We start from the raw sequence: 8,377 nt of genomic DNA, 5'->3' as shown, positions 1-8,377 counted from the left end.
GGCTGTGAGGTTTCAAAAGCCCACACTGGCCTCAGCATCTCTGTCTCTCTAGGCCTGAGGATGAGGATGTAGCTTTCACCTATTTCTCCAGCACCATGGTGATAGTGGACTACACCTCTGCCACTGTAAGCAAGCGCCCAGTGAAATGGTTTTTAAAATTAGAGTTGCCTTGCTCATGGTGTCTTTTCATAGCAACGGAACCATGACTAACATGTAAGTATTTTTAGGTGTAGGAGTCATATCGTTACCACTCCCTCTTCTTTATTACTCTTATTCTCAAGTCCTGCCCACAGGCGCACGCATGCGCGTGCACGCCTACACTCATACCCACACCCACGTCATGGTACATGCATGGAGGTCAGAGGACAACAGTTGCAGGAACTGGTTTTCTCTTTTTGCTATGTGGGTCCCAGGGACTGAACTCAGGTGGTCAGGTTTGGCAGTAAGAGCCTTTACTGACTGAGCCATCTTAAAGATTTATTTTTATTTTAAGTGTATGTTTTGAATGCATGTATGCATGTATACTATGTGTATGCCTGGAGGACAGAAGAGGATGTCGGATGCAGCTGTTGTGAGCCACCCAAGATGGATACTGGGAACCAAAGCCAGATCCTCTGCAAGTGTAGCAAGTGCTGTTAATTCCTGAGTTATCTCTCCAGGTGCTCCCTGAGCCATCTTGCTGGTCCTAATCTGTGCCTCTTGATTGGTGTGTTTAATTTATTCATCCATAAATTGCTCTGGACACAGGTGGTATGCACATAGAAGAAGGGAGTGTCTTGTTTGCGCTTCTCTGGAATTCAGCTTCTGCAGTGTGAGGGACAGCTACATCTTGCCAGCCCACGACTAGGTTGGATCTAGGAAAGCAGCAGCCATCTTGGCTGTGCTTGCATGGAGTCAGGCTTCTAGCATGCAGAGAGTGAGAAGGAGCCAGGGTAGGGTGGGGGCAGAGTAGGGGTGGGACGGAGGGGTGGATTTAGGGCTGCAGGCACTGCTGCTCTTACAATGTTTTGTCAGACCTTCTTGAATAAATATCTTTTGAAACAATTAATAGATTTATTGTGCATGTGTGTGTGCTCATGTGTATGCATATGTCCCATCTGAATGCAGGAGCCTGTGGTGGCCGGAAGAGGTGTCAGATCCCCTTGGAACTGAAGTTAAGGGTGCTGGGAATGGAATGCCAGTCCTCTGCAAGAGCAATACGTTCTCTTAATCACCGAGCCATCTCTCCAGCCCTGAATTAATACTTGTTCACTACAGAATTTTGCTTGACTGATTGTCAAGATGGTTTTCAGCAGTTTTCTTGTTCTGCAGGGGGTCTGTGCATTGATTCCTAAGACTGCTGCTTCAGAAGGGAAAACCACCTTCTAAAATATTGGCTTCATTTGGAAATTGAATGTTTCGTTTTATTTTACTATACTGAGCCGTATAAGGTGTGTTAGTCCCAATTATCTAAAGGAACAGAACTGATAGAATGAATACATATATTTTAAAAGGGGATTTATTAGATTGGCTACATGATGTGGCCCAGGTAGCCCAATAATGGCTGTCTCGTGGTGGAGAGACTGAGACCCAGCAATTGATCGGTTCACGAGGCTGGATGTCTCCACATTGCCGATCTGACATTGAAGCTGGAGGATTCCCAGAGAGCTGCTGGGCTTCAGTCTACTTTGGAGCTGAAGAGAATACTTCTAATACTGGTGGAGGAATGCAACAGCAACAGAGTAGATGAACTTGCCAGCAAGAGTGAGGACAAGCAGGCAAAAAGCAAAACTTCCATGTCTCTTAATCTGGGCTGTGCAAAAAACCCTGATTTAGTGTGGGTGTTTCTGCTTGAAATAATTTGATCAAGAAAATCATGGGGGCATGGGAGAGCTCAGAGGGTTGAATTTTAGTTGATTCCAGAACCAGTCAAGCTGACAGCCATGATCAGTCCACACATAGGTCGTTTTCACAGAAGTGAACGAAGTGCTTTGAGCATACGACACGCTTGGCACTACCTCCCTCTCTCGCGTCTCTCCCCTCTCCTTAGTCCCGCTCTCTTCCCTAGATGTCTCCTTTCCACTCGGGGTGTGAAGTGCACACACATGGTTTTATGTATCTATGTAAAGTCTGGGATCTACAAATGAGGTAATATATGTGACACTCATCTTACTGAGACAGATTTAATTCAATCAGTATGGAAATCAGTATAGAGGTTCTTCAATGTCTGAAAGCAGATGTATGTGACCCATCTATAGCCCTGCTGCATATACACTCTAAGGACCCCGATGTGTGTGTGTACATCACAGGTACACACACATCAGTATTTCCTGCAGCTCTATCCACAGCAGCTTTGTTACAGAACCAATCTCGGTGTCCAGAGCAGAGGAGTGGGTAGAGAAGATGTGGCTTAGGCACACAGCAGAAGCTTTTCCAGTCATAAGGAAAAGTGAAGTTATGTTGTTTGTAGGAAAACAGACACATTGGAGATGATCAAATTAAATATTATCTATCTATCTATCTATCTATCTATCTATCTATCTATCTATCTATCTATCTATCTATCTATCCTTTATTCTTTCCTTGTGAATATTTCAAGAACCTTTAAACACACTAAATAACTCTGAAAGGCTTTAAATGCTGGTGTGATGCATAAATGGTTTACACAAAGCCAGTATCCAAATTCAGTGGCCATTTTTTTTGGATCTGAAGAGAGATGAATAAAGATTGAAGTCAAAGGAGCTGCTCACTGTGTTGGAATCAAGTACCTAAAACCAGACAAATAAAACCAGCAGCATCTTTGGTCATCACCCTCAGAGAGGTTGGAGGCACTGACTTGCTCTGAGAGAGACCAGACTGTGCACCTGTCTCTATGTGGTACCCCTGTGGCTCCCATCCTGGGTGGCATGGGAGTGGTGTGTGTTGGGGAGGGCTCAGAGCCATCCTTCTTTCTCCTCATCCTCTGTCTCTCCTCACTCATTTCCTGCTTTCTTGCCTCCATCTGGTCCCACGATGCCTTCATTCTTCTCTCCCTTCTTCGGGAACCCATATGCCACCCCAAGGAACCCAGAACTCCATCTCTCACTCCCTTTTGGAATCTCCTATACCTTGGCCCTGGGGTATGGCCAGTTGCCAATGCAGTCTGTCATCTGTTCTCTGTCCTCTGTCTGTGGCTTCTGAGTCTGGAGGGTGGAGAGGTGAGTGAGAGACAGGCCAGTCTCCTTGGAGTGTGGAGTTCCTCACCTGGAAAGACTGCTCTCGCCACACCACGAAAGGACGTTAGACTCCTGGGCCTGGCTCACATATCCCATTGGTTAGGTTTGGTGGAGTCTATGACTAATTGATTAGTTTCCAATCCACTTTGTACATAAGGGGTGATGAGACACTACATGTATTCTCTCAGGTAAATATATTTTTTTACTTTATTTTTTCTGTCCCTCTTTATTCTTGCCAATTGGCACATAATAACTATACATATTTATTGGTACAAATTGTGATTTTGCTGTATGTATATAAAGTGTAGCAATGAAAGGTAGACAATTATTATGCCCATCAACTCAAACACTTGCTATTTATTTAATTTTGTTATTTAACTTATGTGCTTGTGTGTATCTGTCTGCCATGTGTGTGGTACTCTCAGTGGTCAGATGCCCCAGAGATGGAGTTACAAGTGGTTGTGAGTTATCATGCTACTGCCGGGACCCGAACCCAGGTCTTCTGGAAGAACAGCAAGTTCTCTTAACCACTGAGGCTATTTCTTCAGCTCTGATCATTTCTTTGTTTTGGGAACCCTTAAAACCCATTTGTTTAGCTATTTTGAGATATACAACAATCATGAACTTCACTATTCCCAAATGCCAGCCTGCTCCAGGACTCATCCTGTACCTCACGGGAGCTTTGTAGCTACAAGCTGATCTTTCTAGTCTCACCTCCTTCGTCCCCTTTCTAGCCTCAGTAACCCATATTCTACTCTGTATTTCCTTTGCTTTTTTCCTAAATGGCTAATATTTATTTGTTCATTCCTAACATAATATTTTTATTGATTATTTGGGAGCTTTACACAATGCACCCTGAACACACACGCCTCCCAATCCTCCCAGGTCCACCCTCCCACCATTTGCCCTCCCCTCAAAAAGAAAAAAAAATTGCCAAGTCCAATTTGTATTGCTCGTTGTCATATACTCATTGGGGTACGGACAAATTTCCAGTGGCCAGCCCTTAAGATGACTGAGTCCTTCACTTCCCCTCTCACCAGAAGCCATCCACTGTGAAGAGCTACACTTCAGCGTCCCTATCATGATTTTCAAGGACTCTTCAGTGGCTTCCCATCTAGATAGGCTCTTTCTGGGGGTGGGGAGAGATCATCACAGATGTCCTCAAGCTCTCTCATTCTCAACTACGATCCTGTAGCCATTGATAGCGCAGTAAAAGAAGCTTCTTTGTCCACACCAGCCAGCAGCAGCAAAGACTGTGGACTTCCACATGGTTTCCAATAGCGGCACAGATCACGGACATTCACTTGGCCTCTGGCTGCAGCATGGACCATGGACCTCAGCATGGTCTTCAGTGGCAGCACAGATTATGGACATCAACATGGCCTCCTGTGGCAGCCCTGGTTGTGGATATCACCCTGGACTCCTGTGGTAGCCCTCATCATGAACATCAACATAGTCTCATGTGGCAGCCATGATCTTGGACCTCAACATGGTCCCTGATGGCAGCATAGATCATGGGCCTCAGCATGGCCTTCTGTGGTAGCCCTCATCATGGACATCAGAATGGTCTCCAGTGACAGCCCTGATTATAGATACCAACATGACCTCCAGTGGCAGCCCTGGTCATGGACATCAGCATGGCCTTGGGCTACTCTGTATTTCTATGAAACCAATGTGATAAGCTTCCATGCATGAATGAGAACATGAAGTGCTTCTTTTATTTAATACAGTGCTCTTTATCTAGATCGCCATAAATGTCAGAATTTTATTCTTTTTCATGACTGACTATCATTCCATTGTGTGTGTGTATGTGTGTGTGTGTGTGTGTGTGTGTGTGTGTGTGTGTGTGTGTATTACTTTTTCCTAATCCATTCATCCAGGAATGGCCACTGTTTGGGACTCTGTATACTAACAGGGCAGTGCTGCAATGAGTATGGATGTCCTGGCATTTTGCTCCCTTGGCAGCTGTACCCAGGGGCAAGACAGTTGGGTTACATGGCGGTTTTATTTCTTGTTTTCTAGAGCCTCCACTAACTACACTAATGCATTAATGTGTGAGTTTTCCATTCTCCTCATGGGTAGCATTTGCTATTTATTTATTGATTATTTATATGTTTTGTTATTTGTTTATTGATTATTTATATGTTTTGTTATTTGTCATCAGCATTTGTTGTCTTTCCATCCTATGACAACTGGGGTGAGAAGATGTCTCATTGCGGTTTTGATTTGCATTTCCTTGGTTAGTCATCAGGATGGTGGTTTATTATAAACACGTCATGGCTGTTTATACAGCCTTTTTTTAAAATGTGTGCTCAGGTCATTGGTCTGGTTTTGGCTGGACTACTTTTTCAGCTGTTGAATATCTGAGTCCCCGTGTATTCTGGACCCCACTTCTTTCTCAGAAAGAACAAAGTGCACATCTTTCCCATGGTGTAAGCTGTCTTCTCATCTTTGTTTTCTTTGCTGAGCAGACACTTTTCAGTTTGAAATAATTCCATTGGTCAATTTTTTCTTTTTTTTATTTTCTTCTTATTTATTTATTTATTTTCCTTTTTTTCTACATCAGACTGGTATTGTTCCAATGTGCTAACAAGGTTTGTGGGAGACACATGCCACTCAATGGTGTCAGCATACAAGCACTGTGCTTATGAACCCAAGGAAGGATCCCATTTGTCAATTTTTTTTGCTTTTGTTTCCTGTGCTTTTGGAGTTTGCCATTCATTGCCTTAGGTAGGTTGTTTCCTGTGTTTCATTCTTGGGACCCACATGACAGAGGGAGAGAACTGACAGTTGTCCTCTGACCTACACACACACACACATACACACACACACACACACACACACACACACACACCCACACACACGATAAACAGATGCAGTAAGAAGCCGCCTTTGCCAACATCCTGGAGCTGCCATTGGTAGCTCTGAGTTGAGTGGAGACAAGGCTCTGCTTTCATTGTTCGTATGGATATCCAGTTTTCCTATCACTACTTATTAAAGAGACCATGTTTCCTCCAACACACATTTTTGCAGTTGTATTGAAGACCAGTTGTCAGGGCAAGACACACGGATGATTTCTGAGTTTCCAAATATGCTCTATTGATTTATGTGCTGATGTTCATGCTAGTGGTGTTTCGGTTTTTATAGCTTTGCCCTATGTTTAAAAATCAAATGCTCTCATTCTTCCAGACTTTGTTTCAACCCAGGACTGATTTGGCTATTTGGAGTCTGTTATGCCTTTGTATGAATGTTAGTATTATCTTCTCTAGCTCTGAGAAGAGTTATTGGTATTTTGATGGGCATTGCATTTTGCATTGAATCTGGACTTGTTTTGAATAATGGCATTTTACCAAGATCGGTCCCTCCAATTCAGGATCACCTACTCCTTGTGCTTTCTTTTAGTTTCTTTCGTTGGTGTTTCATAATTCTATTATAGGGTCTGGATTACTTACTTTCTTCATTACTGTGACCAAATACCTGACAAAAGCAACAGAGGAAGAAAAGGTTTCCTTTTTGGGCTCACTGTTCGAGGGTACAGTCTATTATAATGGGGCAGTCATGATGGTAGGAGCTTAAAATATCTCAGAAGAAAATTTATCATAGGACTGTATGTAAGACATGAAGCTTCTAGAAAGAAATATAAGGGGTCTCCTTCAAGCATCAACAGGGGTGGTTAGGAAGCCGATGAGAGAGAGACAAAGAGAGAGAGACAGAGACACACACAGAGATTTTGATCTTCAGTTTATTCTCTTCTGTGTTCATTATAAGACTCCAGACCCTGCAATGGTGCCACCCAAGTAAGGGTTGACTTTCCCAACTTAATTAACCCAATCTATAAACACCCTCACTGACATGCCCAGAGGTCAGCCTATTAGGTGGTTCTAGAACCTGTAACGTTGACAGCCAGTATCAACCACCACAGAGTTCTTTCTTTAAACACTTCCTAAACTTATCCTAAATATCTTATTGGTTTTTTTTTTTGGTGAGAGTATAAATGTAACTTCTTAATTTTTCTCCTGTGTATGTTTATTATTGGTGTGTAAAGATGCTAATTCTGTCACACACTATTTTATGAAGAAGGAAATCGTAACCTTGGAAGGAACATTGACTCACAGACCATAAATTGCTTTATCATGTTACAAGCAGCTCAGGTACTCTTTGCCCATAACCTAAGCTGCTTATGAGGAAAACGAACACAGGATATGAAAATGAGCTCAGGAGAAGGGTGTGAACACAGTCCTGTAGATTCTCCATAAATTAGTTTCTTTTGTGAACTGGTAATTCTGTAGTAAACTTGGTTCAGTTCCCCCAAGCAAGCTACTCTGTTCCAAAGCTGATGAGACTTTTGGGGGCCATCTTGCCTTTCTAATTCCTGATCTGGTTTCTTCTCAGTTCTCAGAAGGGTCATCTTTGCTGGAATTCTGTGTCTGTGGAGTCAGCCCTGTTACTTCCTGTGTTCACTCCGTTTTGATTCTATGACAACAGTGTAACTTGCGTTGACCTGTACATGTCTGTCTGCTTGTAGCTGTTTTCATTAGGTTTCTAAAAAGCTAGGGAAGGCAGGGGATTGATTTGTCTTCTTCAGCTTTCTTCTCTTAGTACCTTGTTGAGTAAGTGAGTAAGTTTAAAACCTGGTGGTGAGGGCATGTGGGAAAAGAAATGAAGGCCAATGGTTAGAGAAAGGGCAAGGAGTGTGGGAGGTACCACCTTGAAAATGCACTTTTATTTATGTGCATGTGTGTGTCTGAGTGGGTATGTGGTGTCTGTGTGAAGGTGCCCAAAGAGGTCAGAAGAGGCTGGAGGTAGCTCTGAGCTAACGTGACATGGGTCTGGGTCTGATCTGGGTCTTCTGAAAGAACAGCGATCCCTTATAATAGCTGAGCCATCAGTCCTGTCTTGTTCACAGGTTTTGTAGAACTGATCATACTGAAAGTGTCCTGCGATGGTTAGCTGATTTGCTTCTAGACACACGCTCACCAGAAAGGGCCTCGTGGGTGGGTTTGCCCACGTCACTGACAGCACTGTGAAAATTTCCTGAGCCAGCCTTCCAGTCTTCTGTGCATTGTGCAAAGACCATCGTATATTTCCCTCTTAATCTTTTGTTCGTTTGTTTTGCTTTTGATACTATTTTGTTCTATTTGAAGGGTTGGTGCAAAGTACAAAACCTAGGTGAGCACTTTGGC

The 8,377-nt window shown here is 43.3% G+C and overlaps 1 non-coding gene across 1 annotated transcript; it reads right to left on the bottom strand.

Moving 5' to 3' along the window:
- Positions 1-5,754: 5,754 nt before the first annotated feature.
- LOC113456403 lies at positions 5,755-5,859 on the bottom strand. Its single transcript, XR_003377224.1, has one exon. It is a non-coding gene; the product is annotated as a small nucleolar RNA U13 (small nucleolar RNA).
- Between the last annotated feature and the right edge of the window lie 2,518 nt (positions 5,860-8,377).

The sequence above is a fragment of the Microtus ochrogaster genome, chromosome 7 (genome assembly GCF_000317375.1).
Source record: "Microtus ochrogaster isolate Prairie Vole_2 chromosome 7, MicOch1.0, whole genome shotgun sequence".
Taxonomy (NCBI): domain Eukaryota; kingdom Metazoa; phylum Chordata; class Mammalia; order Rodentia; family Cricetidae; genus Microtus; species Microtus ochrogaster.
The sequence above is the reverse complement of the archived record's forward strand: the minus strand, read 5'-3'. Positions and strand labels throughout refer to the sequence as shown.